General features: G+C 43.3%; 1 protein-coding gene across 2 annotated transcripts in view; it reads right to left on the bottom strand.

The window, feature by feature from the left end:
* The window catches only part of ABCA1 (ATP binding cassette subfamily A member 1), a 110,088-nt gene extending 93,723 nt beyond the window's left edge, over positions 1–16,365 (bottom strand). The window contains exon 1 of one of the 2 annotated variants that reach the window (XM_075594648.1): positions 16,073–16,365. The gene's annotated coding sequence lies outside the window, so the exon portion shown is untranslated. The remainder of the gene's footprint in view (positions 1–16,072) is intronic. The other variant, XM_075594649.1, reaches the window with a different exon arrangement.
* Positions 16,366–19,451: the final 3,086 nt, after the last annotated feature.

Here is a 19,451-nt window from a genome sequence, read left to right as displayed (position 1 = left end):
ATGTCCTTACTCGCGAGTGTACTTAAAGTGAGTGCCCTTAAACCGGGGTATGCCTGTACTTGCTTTAATCAAAACATAGTTGCCTTGTTACAGATTGTATACCATGTGCAATACAATTACAATGATTTTCTAAGTTTAATGTAATAAAGGAGACAAAATGCAGGATGCTCAACTACAGGTACTATTTGGCCTACAGATCATCTGAATCAAAAAATGCCCGTTTCCCCCCTCCCCCCCTTGTTTAAACTGTTCCAACATAAACCTCAATTTTTTTTTATTCTTGACATTTTAACTACTGTAAATTAATGAAAATCTTGCTTTGTACCCACACCCCTTTCTTAAATCCAAGTAATGTCTCCGATCTCTAGTGCTGGAAGATTATTTCTGTTGCACGCAGGTCTGGAACATAAGTGGTCAAGTCACGTGAAACAATAGACAGCGCTAAGTGAGTGGCTTTGTGTGTTATGTTTTCCGGTCACATTTCTTCTTCTACTAAGTTCCATTTACCAGGCCAAGAAAATGAGATGTGATACTATATTGAGATGCTTCACTTTACTGGCTAATCGATCTGATATTTAAACAGGGTTTTTTTTCCCCCCCAAATGTTAAGCTTGGATTGCATTAATACACTGAAAAGCATCTCAGATTTCAAATTGGATGCATTGGTTTATATGAATCCACCCCCCTCTAATCATGTTACAAGGTTATTAGGGAAATGATGGCCACATTAGTGTCAAAGTACAATCTGTTCTGTCCTATTTTCCATGGTTTCCATATTTTCTATTGTTTCCATTTATTGAAAGGTTAGGATTACATTACATATCACATAGGAGCATTTTTTCTACATAAACATATTTAATCGTGTGGCTATTAGCACAGCGACCTTCTTTTCTCTCTCAGGAAATTCCTCAGTGCTGAACATGACCGTTACTTCCAGTGTGAAATAACAAATGCAGGTGACATAAGCAAAAGGTGACTTCCGTTCATGGGTTCTTAAGTGACTTTGACAAACCAGTCCTGTTGGCCTGCAGGGTGCCGGAGCTTTGAAACACCCCCATAACACGAACCCTGGTAGCCGAGCAGGGCGGCTACCGGCACCGATACAGAGGTAAGTATCTCCAGAAGCAGGAGGTTACCGGAGCTCCAATTAATGGGGTTCAGCTTTGGATACCCCCTGCTTCAATCCAGGGTAATGAAAGATAATAATAAAAAAAAGAGCATGGATTGGCGCTTCAACGATAGGTGGTAGTTGCTTTGTATGGGTTCATCAGTTCATAAACGGAGGGGGGGGGAGAAGCACATGGTAATAAGAAGATATGCTTAAAATTAATAATACATTATCGCACAGCAAAGTTAAGTATTTTAAAGTTTCAGTGCAGCTGTCTATTTCTCAATAAAGTACCCAGAGGTTTCTTTATAAACTAATTATATAGATGTGCCTGGCAGAACAATGTGACGTCACATGACCCCGTGCGTCATTTGACGCTGGGGCCGAGCAGGGAGGTGGGGGGGGGGAGGGCATGAGGTGCCAAGGAGAGCAGGCAGTGGTGCATACGGGACAAAAGTTTGCGCACCCCTGGCTTAGACAAACCAGTCATTAAGTTACAAAAGGGGACTGACCCGAAAGCAAGAATTCCATTGTCTACAGTAAGAGTGCTGGCCTATTAGCATTTGGACAACCGACAGTAAGCTCAGATACGGGTTATATCACGTTAACTGTGATTGACTTGAATGGCAGGATTGTGGAGTGATAACCCACATTGGAGCTTAGTGAAGCTCCATGTTCTGCATTCTTTTCTCAACCCCTTAGGGGGCTAATGCAGCAACTTGTATTAATATGTAAGATGAAGAGTAACAGAAGCAAAATAAAAGCATCAACAAAAAAACATTTACTTATAGAAGAATTTAGAAGGCATTGCAAAAATTAAGACAGTATTCTGCCATTTTGATCCCCTACCCCTTATACATATAGGATGGGAACATACACATCTTATTCTTCCAAAATGCTCACAGCACTATTTTGTGCTTCGGGCAACCTCTACGTTCCCGAGACAGTTACCAGAGAAGTTGCCTGCATTACTTCTTTGTTACCCCCGGGCATTGAAAAGATTGTCAAATAAGCCGCAACGGATGACATTGCAGCTTCCTATTAACGTGCAGGATCCACAAGATTTAAACAGCCGTTTTATGTCACTTGGAGGGGCAGAGATGATGGTAACTTCACCAATAAGCCGAGATAACCGTTGTATAGCTCCGGAGGAATCCCAGTACCCATGCTGTTAAAAATAAAATAAAAAAGGGTACAAAAAAATAAGTGGTGGGATTGCTGGTTTTGGTAAGTCTCTTCAATTGTTTTAAATCCTATTCTTTAAAGTACTCTATCTCTGTGCTAAAGTATTGATTTAAAGTATTGATTTAATCAGATTTTGTTTAGATACTAAACATAGTCATTGTGATAGTAAACTCTTGGCACGCAAGCCCATATTGCAAAAACAAGTTTGCTTTTTAATCTCCAAGTCAAATTCTTCATGTTGAACATATTTCTATCATACGTGACATAATTCCATTATCACCCCTCAAAACTGCACAGTGAGCAATTTTTATTTCCACACGGAAATCCAAAGAACAGTGGAACACAAAAGGTCTCACAGTCAATTTTCATTCAGTTCCAGAGAAATATATAATGCTATCACCTAGGTTTTATCATGACTGTTTTTCCTGGAAATGTTTTCTTCACATAGCTTATCTCATCAATATCCCCACAACAAACATACTGTACTTACAAACTACAGTGTTATTAATCAAATCAATGTCTTCTCTCTGAGCTCAAACAATACTGCCTTGTCAATATTAAGTATGACATCCAGCTGTTTAGTTTGAGTAACCAATGTGGCCAGCTGTTCAGCAAATCTGGTAATCGTGCATTGCATGAAAAAATCCATGACATGCTCAGGTAGGGAACGAATCTATTGGGAGTGGGGCCTCTTTCATATTTAACGCAATAGTATCTCATAAAACACTGTTGAAATGGGTATTTATTATTTTGTATTAGGAGCATATGTAATTACAGTATAGCCATGGCTGATCCAGACTATCTTTCTGCATTCCTGTCACGTAAGAACTCATAGATACAGACAGTGACAGGCTATCCTGTGGGGTTTACCCCCCTCACGCCGCCTCCCTGAGTGGCAGGAGAGGAGGTGACACTGGATCTGTGTTGCAGCCAATCATGGTGCAGACCCTGTGCCCTCCCCTTTTGCATTAGGGAGGATGCATTCCAAATTATAGGGTCAGTCTGAGTTGGTGTTCCTTCCCAGTCGGGGAAGAGAGAGGAGTTTAGCCTCCTGGGGAGAACTCAAGATCTGTGCAGAGCACAAGGCCTCAACATTCACTGCTGGCCAGCATCATCCGGGGGTCTGGAACCCATTCACTACTATATGCAATGCTGTGATACCAACTGCAGTGGCTGCATCAAATAAAGACCCTTTTTTATATTCTTCTGACTAAGTCGCAGTCTATTGGACAGAAGTATAGGAGAAAAGACTGTCATGGTAGGGACTGCCTCCAGCTCTGTTGGAGTCTACTGTGACTTGAGGCGCTGTCACCAATGAAAAGAACCTGAGGATTGACTAAAGCCTGTCCTGTTCCCCACAACATCTCGGAAGCTCATCTCTCCAGGACCCTCACAGGTAACCAGCATCACTCAGACCTGTAGCCAGGGCAAAATCTCCCAGTGGGGGGTAGCAGTGCTACACAATCTTATTAAAGGAGCAATCCAAACACCTTTTTTTAAACATGTAGGTGTCGGTAACCGCTCTACTTGGCTAGCTGGGCTTTAAAGTTTTAAGCTCCTGCGTCACACCGCAGTTTATGATGTACAAGGGGGTTCTGACTAGCTCCACCCCGTTCTGGCTAGCTCTGCCCCCAGCTCTCCCACGCCTTCTGCCTCCTGCTCTCCGGTGAGGTTCCCCCCTGCCTACTGAGTGGCGTGGCGGTGACTTGAACGCACACGTCAGTCATCACTGTGCACGGCATGGGCGTCTGCAGGATTTTTCCATCCCTGCTTCCTATCGATGCCATATCTCATTTGCGCAACCAATATGAGAGAGTAGACGAGTGCAGGAGGTTATCTTAGGTTACCTGCCAGTAGCGAAACAGTCCTGAAGCTCTACAATGATTTTTGTCCATTTCAATGAGACAGCATTAGGGTTAAAGAAAGCTGTGAATGCCAACAGTGACATGTCTATAAATACATATTTCAAATATACTTAACTGCAGCGGCAGCTCAGTGCCATCTACAAATCCAAAACAATGTAGTCTTATTACGGGACCACTCATACTACTACTACTACTACTACTACTACTACTACTACTACTACTACTACTACTACTATGATTTTTGAGCTGTATCTCCCAACAATGTTTTCTTTAGATGACCCCCTGGTAGCACTATGGATTCCAGACTTTGAATAAGCAGCAAAGCAGTGATCCTAGAGAGTTGCGTCTTGAGAACATTCTGCCATCTTCTGCATGTAGCTGTTCATCATCCCAAAAGCTGCATTGGCAGTTTTCTTTCCCATCCTGTCTCCCAATTCCCTATGTGTATACTTGCATTCTAAAATCAATGCCACCATACACTCACACACATGATACCACCACTCAGCCTTCTATTCTGGGACCTTCACCTTATTGAGCAATAAACAAGAATTCTAGCAAATCCATATTGTGGACTCTTCAAACAGGGTCTTTACCAGTCTGCTACATTTACTTTGTGTCAGCATTAACCTTATGCTGTCTGAACACGGATGGTGTTTCCACTCACTTCTGTCTATCCACCGATAACTCCTTTTGGGGGAAAAGCAAGAACAATGCTTTGTAGGACCCTCAAGTTATGAATGTGGTTAATGAAGTGCCATCAAGTACAGTAGTTACTTTTTAAATGGGAGACAGTCAGTTACATAAAGTAAAAAATGAATACATGTGATTAATCCTGAAAATGAATTGCCAACTTAAACTGATCTGAGAGAGTCACGGGTGTAACACGCCAACACTAAATAGCCATTCTGCCAGAGTCCCATTGCAAAAGGCCATATTTCTGTTTCAGAGCACATTAAATGGTATCATGCAAATGCAGCAAAAAAAAAAAAACCTTAATTAAAAGCCATATATCTTTATTCTTTTTTTTTTTTTTTTATAAATTAACCGTCCCTATGCTGCCAGAGGGCCTGGTATGCATTGCACCCCAACTACATTTTCTGCCCATATTTCTCTTTACCAGAGGATGAGACCAGATGGAGGCAGGCCCTGGACGAACCATGTGACTCATTCGTTTGAATGGATAGAAAACGTGGCTTATAGCACTACTTTGTGTGTATGACCCACAGTCTGTAGCGGTTTTGCTTAAAGCGCCAGCACACTACATAATTATCCTAGCCTGCTTTTACTATGCCTCCCATGTCCCGCTTTAGGCCGCGCGTATAGTGCCCACGACGGGCGACGTCACCATCGCCGTCGCTGCTAGCGAGAGTTATATTTCGCTTTGCGGAGGCGTCGCTGGCGTACTGGCATTTGATTGGTTCAGGGGCTGTCACATGAGGCGACAGCCCTTGAAAAATCAAATATTGCCAGCTACCAAAATTCACGACGCTCCGTCGCATTGTCGCCGTCGTGCTTACTATAAGAGCACGCGGCGGCAGCAATACATTTGTTTTTGTGCGACGTCGTGTCGCCGTCGCGGGCACTATATGCGCAGCCTTAACTACTCATAGCTGTCAAAATGATCTGCACATCTACAGACCAATTTTCAGCATACAGTATAAATAGACAACTATGTGCATCTACTGTATGTAAGCCGGTTATTTGTTTTGCATGTACCGTACTTTCCTAATGCAATCTCCTCACGATGAGATCATCTCTGGCAATGTGTAACGTGGCTGCTGCTGACGGAAAAGAATAACCATTAAAATGTAAGAAGTATTCTGTAACAAGGGCCTCTATTACTACAATTGTCACTAAAGATTTTTGGCTTCTCAATATTGAGTCAGCCAAACCATCATTTATTTGCTGTATGTGTGCATGCTTACACACTTACCCACCTTAAAACACACCTCATTAACGAAGCATATGAGTAGCTCTGCTGGCTGACACTATACACCTCATACATAAACCTTGGCCCCATGCAGATGCACTTACTAGAACACCTTCCTACAGTATCTGTACGCTCCTCCTACTTCCCAATTAGATTGTAAGCTCTTTGGGGCAGGGATTCCTTTTCCTAAATGTCACTTTTATGTCTGAAGCACTTCTTCCCATAATGTGTTATTTGTATTATTAGTTATTTATATGATTGTCACGTGTATTACTGCTGTGAAGCGCTATGTATATTAATGGCGCTACATAAATAAAGATATACATACATACACTTAAATTTATACTGTATTTAATTGCTGTTCCCTTATCTCAACCCACTCCCTATTCTGGCCACACATTTCTAATGCTGATAGTACTGCCATTATAAATTACAGACATGAATGCAAATAACTGTACTGTACAGTCAATGACAGATGATATGCATAAGTACTTTCTGTATGTCATATTTGTTTGTGCTTTATGATTAAGCAGCTGCCTTCTTCATACATTTAATGTGACTTTATCATTCTGAAAACATGTGCAATGCCCTATTCATTGAAGCACCTACATTATAACATACTCATTTAAACACAACGTGCATCATTAATGGGTTCTGTTCTAACACTAGAAGCTACGGTACTTAGAACTGCTTGGAGGTATTTCAAGCATCCTGAAATGTGCAGTGCGGAGGTGAGCTATATAGAAGCGTCACACAATGCTAAACCTAAGGTCATAGAGTCACAAACACAACCTCGAAATGTAATGTGACTATAAAATACAGCTCAAGCCAGTATCATAATAATAATATTTTTGTGGTGTGTACAGAAATGCATAAATAACTTGCAGACACAATGCTTATAACCGAATAATGGTGACAGAGGAACAGGGAGATTATGTGACTTCCCCAAAAGTTGCTGTTGGGTTTCGAACTCTAATGGCAATGCAATTTGCACCCCAACTAGCACCAAGAACGCTGTTATGGTTCACTGTAGTGCATCTTTATGACGAAAGACAAATGGGCCCCTAGACCAGATGATTATAGATAGCATATCAAAATATATTTGCAAGCTGTTTGTGAACATATTGGGTAGAAAACGGTGTAATAAATATCTACTAGCTGTGATTGTCAGCTTGAAAACAGTGATGGCGCCTTCAGAAAGATACCATTAGTACGGAAATGGATAGCAAACCTCCTGGGGATGTGGACCAAACCTGTAACAGCACTTCCAGTAAATGTGAACCACTGTCTATATTTCTCTACATGCAAATCTGTTTAAGGGAGCAATATGTCCTTGGGAAAAAGAGCACTGATGGCAGTGACGTGTTTAAGGTGTAAATCTGGATGATTGGCGACATTTTTGCCAAAACCCCGACAGCTACAGAATAAGTATTTTAAATATTTTTGACATGTAATTTTACAATATGTGGAACTGAGACTTGGGAGGGGTTTCATTTATTCTGCCTACTCCCTTTTCTCTAACATTACTGTGTTCAACAAACATTTGCACAGGAAAAGCCCCTTCTTATTCTCCCCTTAGCTTCATTAGCTCTCTGATAATGATAGTATGGGCTAAGGGTAAAGGAAACACTCAGAGAAAGATATTCAAATTTGTTTCAGTGAAAAGAGTCTTTTAATTGTAGACCATTTATTGTGTAAGTATATACTGTATATATATATATATATCAATCAACTACAACTACCAATCAACTACATTGAACGCCGCTAAAGAAGTTTCACTTCAAAAGTGTCTGCTGCGATCATGCTTCGGGGGGTCCTTGCTTCTGGATCATGCTTCGGGGGGTCCTTGCTTCTGGATCATGCTTCGGGGGGTCCTTGCTTCTGGATGTGACTCCCCGTAGCGTTAATCCTCCAAGTGCCACACCCGGTGTCGGCACCAGAGACAGTAAAGTTAGCTACATCTGTATTGGTTTTAACGGTGCAATACCAAAAAGCTGACCAGAAAATGAGTTAGCTTTAAAATAATTACAGATTGCATTTCTGAAGGGCCCCCGAATGGGGGGAATGCTTAGTAAATGATGTACTTGCCCTGCCCGTCCCGTTGCTGTTCTCCTTTGTGAGAGGAGATTTTCTGGTAAAGTATTGTCAACGGTGCTGAGTATCTCTATGGCGGGATCTCCTACGGGCCGTCACTGCCTCAGATTTCATCCGGAGAAAGATACAGTATACTGTACACACTCGTTTCAGTGAAAAGGGTCCTTTAATTTAGACATTTATTGTATATATATAAAGATTGACAGGGCACAATGTTTCGTCGAAGTGTTGTACCTGAGGAAGGGTTAACACCCCAAAACATTGTGCCCTGTCAATCTTTATATATACAGTATACAATAAATGGTCTAAATTAAAGGACCTTTTCACTGAAACGAGTGTGTACAGTATACTGTATCTTTCTCCGGATGAAATCTGAGGCAGTGACGGCCCGTAGGAGATCCCGCCATAGAGATACTCAGCACCGTTGACAATACTTTACCAGAAAATCTCCTCTCACAAAGGAGAACAGCAACGGGACGGGCAGGGGAAGTACATCATTTACTAAGCATTCCCCCCATTCGGGGGCCCTTCAGAAATGCAATCTGTAATTATTTTAAAGCTAACTCATTTTCTGGTCAGCTTTTTGGGATTGCACCGTTAAAACCAATAAAGATGTAGCTAACTTTACTGTCTCCGGTGCCGCCACCGGGTGTGGCACTTGGAGGATTAACGCTACGGGGAGTCACATCCAGAAGCAAGGACCCCCCGAAGCATGATCGCAGCAGACACTGTCTCCGGGCGCCGCAGACTTTTGAAGTGAAACTTCTTTAGCGGCATTCAATGTAGTTGATTGGAGACGGAAGTCAGTGGTGATGGAAGTGACATCACTCCTGGCAGAAGAGGCCATCAGTGTTGCCAGCTTCCACCAGGAGGAGTCAGCGACACACACCCCCCACCCAAAACCTCTCTTGAACAGGGTCAGCTCGTCCTCCAGAATTGCACCGGAGGCAGGCAGTGCTGATCCATAGACACAAGAGGGGGCGCCCACTCTGGGCCATTCACTCACAGCGCCGATAGGGGATGGGCTGCTCCGCGCCACTCACTGCACTGGGGGGGAAATGGGGGGGGGGTTGGGGGTGCGGGCTGCTCCGGCCCACTCACTCATAGCGCCGAGGGGGGCGGGCTGCACCGGGCAACTCACTGCACTGGGTGGGGGGGGGGGAGGGAGAGGGGGGTTGGGCTGCTCCGGGCCACTCAATGCGCTGGGGGAGAATAGGGGGGGTCAGGTTGCCCTGGGACACTCACTTACAGTGCCAGGGGAGGCGGGGGGCTGCACTGGGCCACTCATTGCGCCGGGGGGGAGAGGGCTTCTCCGCGCCACTCACAGCGCCGTGGGAGGGGGGGGCAGGCTGCTCCGGGCTACTCACTGCACTGTGGAGGGGGGCCTCAGTCATCCACCCAGGCCAGTAAGTCAGTCAAGGATCAGTAAGTCAGTCACCCACCCAGGTCAGTAATTCACCCACCCAGGTCAGTAAGTCAGTCAGTCAGTCACCCACCCAGCAAACCAGGTCAGTCAGTCAGTCACCCACCCAGGTCAGTCAGTCACCCAGGTCAGTCAGTCACCCAGGTCAGTCAGTCACACACCCACCCAGGTCAATCAGTCACCCACCCACCCAGGTCAGTCAGTCACCCACCCACCCAGGTCAGTCAGTCACCCAGGTCAGTCAGTCACACACCCACCCGGGTCAATCAGTCACCCACCCACCCAGGTCAGTCAGTCACCCAGGTCAGTCAGTCACCCACCCATGCCAGTAAGGTAATCACCCTCCCACGTCAGTCAACCCAGGTCAGTAAGTCAGTCACCCAGGTAAGTCAGCGACCCACCCACCTAGGTCTGTCACCCACACACACTGTCACCCTGTCACCCACACACCCTGTCACCCACCCAGACTGTCACACTGTCACGCACCGTCACGCACACACACAGACACAAACAAACACGAGGAATTCCCAGTTAGTATAAATATAGAAGTGCAAATAGCAACAACAGGGTGTGTGCAGAGCACGCGCGTTCTAAGTGAAACTTCTTTGTGTTTTGTCACTGAAATTGTGTTTTGATTTTTAATGAAAAAAAGCACCATCACAAACACAATTTCTGTGACAAAACAGTTACAAAAGACAAAGAAGTTTCACTTAAAAAGCGCGTGTTCGACACAGACACACTTTTTTCGACTGCACGACCCGGCACAGTGAGTCTTGCTACATCTGTACATGATAATACACAGTCCTGGCACTGAGACTTGAACCCATTTTCCTACTAGGCGTAACCATAACACTACAGTTTCTCTTATCCCAACAGTTATGGCCCTTGATGCAAGATGGAGATCTCATAATAATCTCATCCATTTGCCTTCATGGAACAGTATGAATATACACTAGAAGTTCATGGTCTTGCATAGGGGTTCCTTCTTCAAAATAATCCAAATGACAGTTGCCAGATTAATTTGCAAATCAACATGTTTATATCCATATACAGCTTTCCAGTTCCTACATGAATAAGTCTTACAACTATGCAGACTGTGTAGGCTGTGATATATTTTGAGCCAATATGAAAATGTATCCAACACTATTGTTAAACATGCAATTTTGCAATCACAGAATAAAAGGAAATATTCTGATTTTTTACTAGTGAAACCCACAACAAGCGAGAATGTTCTGGCAATCATAGTCCTCTGTTCTTGACGGGGTCTGAGACCACATTAGTAAAATCAACATTAGCCTTTTTCGGAGAAATGATCTTCATAAGAATGGGACAATTGTAATTTCCCCTCCTTTTTTACAAGTGAACAGTTGACATTTAGATGTTCTCACAGTCTCCCTCGATGTTTTGACAGCTGCAGTGTCCTAACTACATCGAACATTTATTCAGCGCCTGCCAAGGTTGAACGCCCCCATCTTTTAGATTTTTTTTTAATTTTTAATGTCTTCAAAAAGTGTTATAAAATGCAGTGCTACGAGTGTCCAGTTTATGACTGGGTCACTTGACATGTCCATTGTACACGTTTCATAGCTACTAGGTAGTGAACCATTTATCTATGTGATGCAAAACAATACAGAAACACAATAAAGCCCATCACAGAATTATACTGTAACATGACAGGAAACCGGACACGCTTTTAGTAAAACAAACCTTTATATACCACCCTTTACTTAAACCTTTAGATGCCACCACCAATATGAAGACTGGTGGCAACTTTAAAACAGGTATTATAACATTGAAGTTAACAAAACCGAGCACAGCCAGATTAGCCAGATTATCATAAGAGCCCAAACCTTTCATGTACAGTACAGTATGCATTCTCAGTCTCCTAATCCTAGTTTCTATGGGTAAGAGAGTACTTAATCTGGTATGCATCTGGTGACGATTTGGTTTTTGTCCGGCAATACAACATAACCATGTAGACTATTTTTGAGGTGGGAAACGGCTCCACTATCTTGACTGACCATATAACCTTTCTCACCTTTCCTAACACCGTACAATTCCTGAGTCTACTTCCCTCCACTCCTGCTGCCCTTTTCTTATCTTCAGCTTCACCTCCTGGGTCCTAATTGGCTCTCAAGGATAAGGCTGCGCTTATAGCGCCGGCGACAGCGACAGTCGCGTCAAAACAAATGCATTGCCGCTGTCGCGTGCGCTTATAGTAAGCGCAATGCGACGGCTTGGTCGCAATTGCTGGAAGTCATCTCAGTTTGATTTTACCAGCGACCGTAGCCTGACGTCGCCATCGCCGGCACTATAAGCGTAGCCTTAGTAAGGCCAAATAAGTCTGACCTAATACATTCTTTATTTTCGTTTGTCTCTGTTTTCTTAAGCCTGCAAACATAATACAAAACTGAATTTAATTCAGTATCTATGAACTTGTATGTCAGTCTGAAGGCAATAACAGACAAAAGAACCACTGACGTAAGAAATAAGGTTGCAATTGCAATAACACTAAAAAAGTAAATGAAAAGAAAATTAGAATATCAGAAGCAGAAAGGCTAAATTGTAGCCATATGTTTCTATTTGAACAAACTAAAGTATTATGTATAAAACTTGCAACTAGAAGCACAGTTCTTTTTTCAGCCTGCAACCGCACAAAATGTACTGTAATAAACTTGTTAAGCAGGGGTCTTGCATTTGACGCAGAACCTTGGTCAGAGGTTACACTTAGGGAGGTCATTTCTTAACTGCAATGGGGTAGATCGGGGCATTATCCCACAGAAACTCCAGTGAAGTCAATGGGAATTTCCATAAAATAGAGCCTGATTGGCACCATTGCAGCTTAATGAATAACGCCATTAAAGATGCATTTCCAAAATGCCTATTTAAGCATCCATGAATCGCTTTATACTCAGGGCCCTTTGGCATCTTCATTTTTAGTCTTTTCAGTCTGCATGGTGAATGTCCTCGAATTGGTGAATGTATCAGAATTGCTATTCGAAATATGCAAAAAAAGTTCTGGTTTGGTTAAAAAATCACACCACACAAAATGTTGATTCTGTGGGGGCTTCAGTGGCCAGCAGAAGACTCCAGACACAAAGATGGTAATGCCTCTTTTTCCTTCAGGCAAAATGTCACGGTGTGTTTTCCAAATCAATGACCTTGTCAACACGGCTTTGTGTCCGTGGTTTAATATTGCTTGGGCTGGTAACATTTCAAATCTCCTTAACCTCTGCAAACCTTGATGGACCTTCACGTTTAGTAGCCTTGATAACAGTAAAAAGTCTTAATTTACAGCAACTGCAATTTTTTTCTCTGTTACAAATGTGTGCCTGGAATAATTTGCTTTATTTCCCCTCATTCCCGCCACCATAAAAACCAACCATGGCACCCTTACAAATGGAGTAATGTTTTTGACATGTTAGTCACATGCAAAAAAAATCAAAAGCCATTACTCTAATGCACAAAAGTTCGTTTACAGCACAACCACTGCAAAACGAAAAGTCCATTCCCACCATTGTATATAAACTGCTGATTGCTCTAAGGAAAGTAAGTCAAGATAATGGGTCTAGAAGCATAATAAATCACATAAACAGAACTATTGCAATTACTTCTGCGGTTTCCTCCAGTTCTGAAAAAAACATCCTCCCTGTCTGTGCTGTTAACTAAAGAGACAATGAACTTCGTGTTGTGTCCCAGATTGTAGTCTCTTTTGTTTCAATCTAACTATGCTTTTTATTTTGATTATTTTCAGATTTGTCCTTGCGAAAATCAAGTAATGCTAAAACCCACACAAGGAACGCAGGTAGAAATGTGCAAAACCTTTGCTCAAGTTCGTTAACCGGGTGATATTTCCCATTTTTTAGGCTCCAAAAATGTGCAGCCTTGTCGCCAGCGATTTGCCAAGCATTTATTCAATGTGCATTGCCATTTCCCTTAGTATGCGAATTTGCTAACTTTTCTAAAAGCAATAGATCTGCTTGATGCAGAGAGCCAGGCACCAAGTTTTGCTCATCTCCCGGCGATATTACACTGAAAGCTTGCAAAGCTGCAAATGTCTCGACCTTTTTAGCCCGTTGAGGTTTGGCGAAACGTTTCACGAAGGAAGCGAAATTGGTTATTCAATACAAAAACATTTTTTGCGACTGCATTTGGGATAATTCTGCACATTTCTAATTATGGGCCTAACCGTAACCCCGTTTGTTTGGGGAGTAAATCACCCTTTTTCACACTTCTGAAGCACGCCCCAACTACAACATCCAATCAATAGCTGGGGTTTCCGTATGGTAACATAATAAGCACCAAAGACATATTACAGTAACTTTAGGAGACCCAACTTCTTTCTCTCTGATTGTGTTAAAAACATTCACTAAGCAATGATGACATATAAGCTAACAAAAACAAATTGTTTCTTCATCACATGTAAGGCTGAGTCCCCGCTGGCGCTGAGCTCGCTGAGCGGGCGGCGCTTGACGCGGTTACTTGCACACATATATATATATATATATATGTATATGTATATATATATATGCAAGTTCCCATCCACGTGATGCGCGCCGGCGCACATGCGCGGGCACACACGCTTGGCGCTTTTGTAAATACATTTTTTAAACTTTCCCGCTTGCTCAGATAGGCCGCAATTGCGCCCACCCTCATCCCCCCTGCGCACGCGGGCGCAATTTGCAGGACATCCGGCGCTCATACTTTAAGCATGAGCGCGCTCGGCGCCAGCGGGGACTCAGCCTAAAGCAGATTGGTCCTTCTGACCTTACATTCATCCGCGTCAAATAAGTTTTTTTTTTGTCCTGGTGCAAAACTTGAGCAATGAGAGGTGATTCCCTGCTCACTGTAATATAGTTGAGCTGCAGCGTTATGCAAAGTGAGGCAGACAATGCGCTCAGATTTGTAAAGGACTTTTCCTTTGAAATTATTGCAGTCAATAACTTTTCAGCAACATGAATTTGGATGAAGTTTTGACAAACTGTAATTTCCCTTAACTTGTTGGAACGAGAAACTAAAAAGGACACATTTGCTGGAGAAAAAAAAAACCCCATGCCTTTTCGTATTGCGACCCTTTTACCAGGTCTCGAAAGGAAGTTGGACCCTTGTTTCTGATCCCCGTTTTTTGTGTGTGAGCAGAGCTTGAGCTTGAGAGGTTACTCTCGGTCATTTAGTCACTTCTCTCTCTCTCTCTCTCTCTCCCTGCATCTCTCAGCAGCTCCCACGTCTGGCTCAAGTGGGGAGCAGCAGGACTGGAAGCAGCAGATAACACTGTCGTATGCAATGGGCACTAGAGTTAAAATAGCCACCGATATAAGAAGACATTTCTAAAACGGACCTAGGGCTCGGGCTACTAACATTTCTGAAGAAGATGTTACATATAATAAACTCAATATGTCACAGCTGGGGTCTTACCATTGTAGGATGATGTGATGATAATGGGATTGTGAATGCCCCTTTTATTTTATATTCTGTTTGGGACACGAAATATTGTCACCCAATGGTTTACCAACTGTGTGTATAGCTCCTTTAACCTGATAACAATCACAGTATTCCTGTATTTTGTATTCTTTGTTGGTGTGTACAGTGCATGCAGTGTACAGTACGTGGATCAGCACAATCTGTGCTTAGAACAATACATGGAAGTGCTTCAATAAAAAACATACATGTTGGCAGCAGAGACAGCAAAGTCCTACTGATGGGTCAGATTGGAACTCAGTCCTCAAACAACACAGCAGTGGCTATGCCAGATGCTGCACACAAAGGGAGGCACAGAAAAGGTATTCAGCCTGCACTCCTCTCCTCAAGTAAATAAGAAATGTCCCTTACAAGGACACCACATGTATCTGCAAAAGGGATCTCTTTGCTAATGCAGTGGAATAATTAAACATTTTTTTTATAATAAATAAGGATCAGGTAACCGAAGATGCCTATCCCCACTTGTCCTGTCTCATTAGCTTGACTTTTTGTACTTGTACCCCCACCTCAGCAGAACACTGCAGTCAGAATGACAGAAGGACCCTTTGTTAATAACAAGTGAACAGGTCACAGCAGCTGCTGGCACAGTGGGAACAAGGGCTGTGCCCTGGACTGTTCGGAGTGGATGTACAAATATTGAGAGGGGGGTCAATCAAGAATCAGAAATTAAAACTGAAAACAATAAGCAAAAACGATCTCAGATTGTGTAATGTGCTGCTGCTGCTGTGGATGTCTTCTTTAAGAACTATAATAGATGGAACTACATTCATGCCATAATAATGTATATATCCATATACTGTATACAAAACTATTCATTTTAATGGGCATCGCGAAAAATGACCTATGTTTTCATTATAAGACGTATCTAGATTCTTTTTCAGAAATCCCCAAAAAAAGATTCCTAACATGTCCATGTGGATTTAAATTGGAAGAAATCGGGGTAAAAAATAAATAAATCAATAAATAAATAAAAATAAAAGGTCCCTTACCTTTCCTGTCTTGCTTGTGAAAATCAGTAGGAAAGGTCCTTTAAAAGCCTTGGCCAGATCCTGTGATAAAACTCCTCCAAGGTGGCGATCAGATGCATAGAACAAATGTATCCTCCGGTTGTCTCCTGTAGTCCGGACAATGCAGATCTGATGCTTTTCTTTGAGTGTTATGTGTGGATATGTTTTTGTCAGCACAGTATCTCCCCCTCTCTCTGCCTCGGAGAGGGAAAAAAAAAAGACTAAGGTTTTTAAACCGGAGTTCCTTTTATAGATACAGAGGCTGAGCTGTACAGGAGAGGTTATTATCGGTCACAAGCAAGTCCTGCTGCCTTCTGTTTATATACTCCTGTCATTCACTGAAAGCACATGTAGGGAGGCCCCGCCTCTTAAAGAGGACAATATGCATACAGTACCTAATGCACTGTGTCATGTAGGTATGCATGTCTTTAGTTATATAGGGCCATGCAGGTATATAGCGCTTTACAATACATGTGACATAATATTATAACACATAATGGGAATAAGCACTTCAGACAAAACAATAGGAAAAGGAGTTCCTGCCCCGAAGAGCTTACAATCTTAGTGGTAAGTGGATAAAAGTTAGAGACAGTAGGAGGGCTTTCTGGTACATGAGTCTGCAAGGGACCAAGGTCAGTGCATATGAGATGCATAGTGCCAGCCAGCGGAGCTACCCATATGCTTAGGGATTCTGGTTTTCTTTGTTTATTTTTTGTTTTTCTGGTGTTTTCATTTTGTTAAAAAATAAAATCCGTGTTAACAACGGAAAACAACTGACACCCATTTGTATATGGTGTTTATCTGAGCACTTCCTTTATGTTGCCTTTGTAGCCTATCTCTGGCAGGGCGGCTACGAGAGGTCAAATCCAATAAGAAATGATGCTTCATTTCTGTTTTTTATTGGTGTTGCCTGGAAGTGCGAGATGATCGGCCGGTGGTGTTTTTCCTGTGCTTTTTGGTTCAAACCTAAAACCGGAATCGCTAATCATATCATACCCATTTCTATATCGTTGCCAAGAAACCTTTTCTGTCTCAGTGACCTTTAACCCTTAGGCTGCCCTAATGATGGTTTCCTGAACGTCCTAAGGATCGGCTCTTTAGGGGCCCTCACGATGTCCAGGGAACGTCACGTCATTATTACTCATTTTCTAGGAGGTGATCATGGTCACTGCTCCATCAATAGGAAGAGAAGGGAAGCCCCCTCCATTTCCATTTGCATAATTGGGGGTTGGTCATGACCACAGGATCACTCCCCCATTGGATCACATATTCGGGAACCCAAAAAGACTGACGGGACTCAGGTGCTGCCGATTTTCTGCCAGGTAAAGAGCTAAAGAGGGGGTGACACCTTCAACGAAGTTCACCAATTTGGATAACTTTGGACCTTTGGTTGCTGGTGAATAAGTTGCGATTGTCTCGAGGTTCACTAAAAGTTCAGCGACCATGGAACCACAGAAACCATAGACACCATGCAAACTCATATGATTCTGCACATTTGGTGATTTTTGCTAGCTTCACTAATCTGTTAGCAAAGCTCACAAATGTAGCAATTGTTCACATAAGCAAATATTGAAAATAATTGAAACCACACAACTTTTAGAAACCAAAGTTGGACAACATCGCACGTTACTGAGTCTGGATTTACATAATGGTGCAAAGCCATAAGTTACAGTACACCTATTTCATTTGATTGGACTGCAAGGTAGAGCAAATATGGCTTTAAGAAATATATGCATCAAGTGCTGCTATAGGTTATAGAAGAGGTATGCAAACTGGGATGTGTGAAATGTTCGTGGGGGGGGGGGGAGAGGCCCCGCGGTCTACCTTGCAACATTTAAATTAAAAGCTTGCGAGGCCTCTGTATGTTCCTTGCCTAGTCTCTGGCAACATGTCGTCATGTCAACGCAGCTTCAAATTACACTGGGGGTCACATGACATTGCGTTGCCATGGCAACGTGATATTACATGACTTTGTGACATCAGAAAACCCAGAAGAAAAGGTGAGGGAGGAGGGAGGAGGGTAGGGGCTCAGGCCGGGGGGTAGAGCAGGCAGGGGGCGCAGACAAAAACGTTGGCGCACCCCTAGGTTATAGCACCCGTTCTGGCATTAACTCCTAATGACTTGAATGGGAGTTTACTCCAGAACGGGTGCGATAACCCGTATCGGCCCCAGATGCATGTGCCCCTCAGTTACTTTTGGAGGGAACTCCCCATATTGTGGTATTCCAGTTTCTGACCTAGCACAGCTTGCTTGTAGAATACTGTTTTTTGATCAAGTCTTCCAATATTTTCATACAAATGACCAGAATCAAAATAAAACATAACTTTTCAGAGTGCCTGTAATTGAAATGAGGTTAAGGATAGAAGCGATGCTACATCCGAAAAATGGTTTCAGGGGATATTAACGTCTAGCCGACTGTCTGCCTATTATGGTCTTAACGGAGTCATACATAATTATTTTATTGAATCAACATTAAAACTCGCAGTGTTGATGTAACATTATTTTTTCTAAATGTTCTTGTCTGAATTCTGGTCGGGTCACAGATATCACAGAACGTGCACTACATTTGGTTAACACATTTGTTAAATATCCTGCCATTTGAGGAAAGGAGCAATGGAAGAGGAATAGATGTATTTTTCGGAAAATTATACTTGCCATATAATTAACTACAAATGTAGCAAGACTTACCGTCCTCGGTGCCGCGGACAAACAGGCAAAAATCTGCGGCACTGAGGACGGTGCCTGCAGGGATCGATTGTGGCCCAGGAGGATTAACTCAGTGGGAAGTCCATTCTTTTGAATCGGAGCGTTAATCCTTCGAAGCCAGACAGTATGGAGGAGCTGCGCAGAGGGATACAGCACGCTCTTCTATGGCACAGAAGCAGTCTCCGAGAGTGTGCCCGGTCCCAGAGACGCTCAGAAGGTGAGAAGCAGTCTCCGAGAGTGTGCCCGGTCCCAGAGACGCTCAGAAGGTGAGAAGCAGTCTCCGAGAGTGTGCCCTGTCCCAGAGCAGCTAAGAAGGTGAGAAGCAGTCTCAGTGAGTGTGCCCTGTCCAAGAGTAGCTCAGAAGGTGAGAAGCAGTCTCCGAGAGTGTGCCCGGTCCCAGAGCAGCTCAGAAGGGGAGAAGCAGTCTCCGAGAGTGTGCCCGGTCCCAGAGCAGCTCAGAAGGTGAGAAGCAGTCTCCGTGAGTGTGCCCTGTCCCAGAGCAGCTCAGAAGGGGAGAAGCAGTCTCCGTGAGTGTGCCCTGTCCCAGAGCAGCTCAGAAGGTAAGAAGCAGTCTCCGTGAGTGTGCCCTATCCCAGAGCAGCTCAGAAGGGGAGAAGCAGTCTTCGTGAGTGTGCCCTGTCCCAGAGCAGCTCA

Source organism: Ascaphus truei, chromosome 1, assembly GCF_040206685.1.
Source record: "Ascaphus truei isolate aAscTru1 chromosome 1, aAscTru1.hap1, whole genome shotgun sequence".
Taxonomy (NCBI): domain Eukaryota; kingdom Metazoa; phylum Chordata; class Amphibia; order Anura; family Ascaphidae; genus Ascaphus; species Ascaphus truei.
This window is presented reverse-complemented; position numbering and strand designations above follow the sequence as displayed.